The following is a 1122-nucleotide window of genomic DNA, read 5'->3' as shown; positions in this document are numbered from 1 at the left end:
AGGCAGCCCAGGTGGCTGTCTGTCCAGCCAAAGTACACTTGGATCTGGAAGGGCCAGTGGCCGGGCAGATGCTCAATTTGTGCTATGTATGAAAGTGTGGAATAAGTGTATTGGAAGGGGCCTTTGGAGAGGAAAGAGAATGCATAAGCATCCATGTAAGAAAGACTGGAATTTGATCCTGGCTCTTACCACTTACTGATGTTGTGATTTGGGGCAAATTCTTAACTTTTGCACACTTGAATTATTTAATCTGTAAATGGGGTTAAGAGTATCTCTTGTAAGGATCAGGTGGGATAAATGGTTGTGAAGTGCTTAACATGGGCTCAGCCTCTGATAACTACCTACTCAGAGTTATCTTTTTTTTTTTTTTTAACTGCTAGACTTAACTTGGACAGAGCAACACAATTCCTATGTTCTCATGAAAAATCCCTTTGTAGTTTTAATATTTGTTTCTTTCAGCAAGAGAGAAATTCCACTCTCTGCCTAAAGACGGTTCTGAGCGGTCCTCTACCCCATATTCTTTTCCACTACGGTAGCCCAGATTTGGCTATAGCATGGGGAGGCCAGGATCCTCCATTCTGAGGCACATTCTAAGGTTTGCTCACATTTTCCTTATCTGGTTCTGTCTTTCCTGTAGAACATCTTCCTCAAGTCCTGGGGTGAGGCCTCAGTGAGTCTAAAGGGGAAAATAATAACTATTTGCAAAATGTCTCATCTGGCCAATACTTTCTATTTCTCGCTTGGGTAGATCCCCCCTCCACCCCCGTGAACAACGAATCTGCAGGTCTGACTCATCGTTTTTGTTCTTACAGCTCATAAAATGGTTTTAATTATATGGTGTTTTTCCAAGTAAACAATCCGCCAGAAAGAGAAAACAACATTTAATTTTTGTTGCATTAAGTTGGGAATGATTCTGGCACCAGTGCAGTGACCTGGGGCTTCTGATGCTGTCCTTGTTCCTGTGTGTGACCTCTCTTAACCGTAGCAATGAGGAACCAGAGAAAAGTAGAACTTCGCTTCAGATCCCAACAGAGATTCAGGAGTTATTTTGGTAACCGTTTTGCCAAGGGAAAAAGATGCAAAGATCTTTTTCTCCACCATAAACAAACCCAATACGATCCT

The sequence above is a fragment of the Urocitellus parryii genome, chromosome 1 (assembly GCF_045843805.1).
Source record: "Urocitellus parryii isolate mUroPar1 chromosome 1, mUroPar1.hap1, whole genome shotgun sequence".
In the NCBI taxonomy this organism is placed as follows: domain Eukaryota; kingdom Metazoa; phylum Chordata; class Mammalia; order Rodentia; family Sciuridae; genus Urocitellus; species Urocitellus parryii.
This window is presented reverse-complemented; position numbering follows the sequence as displayed.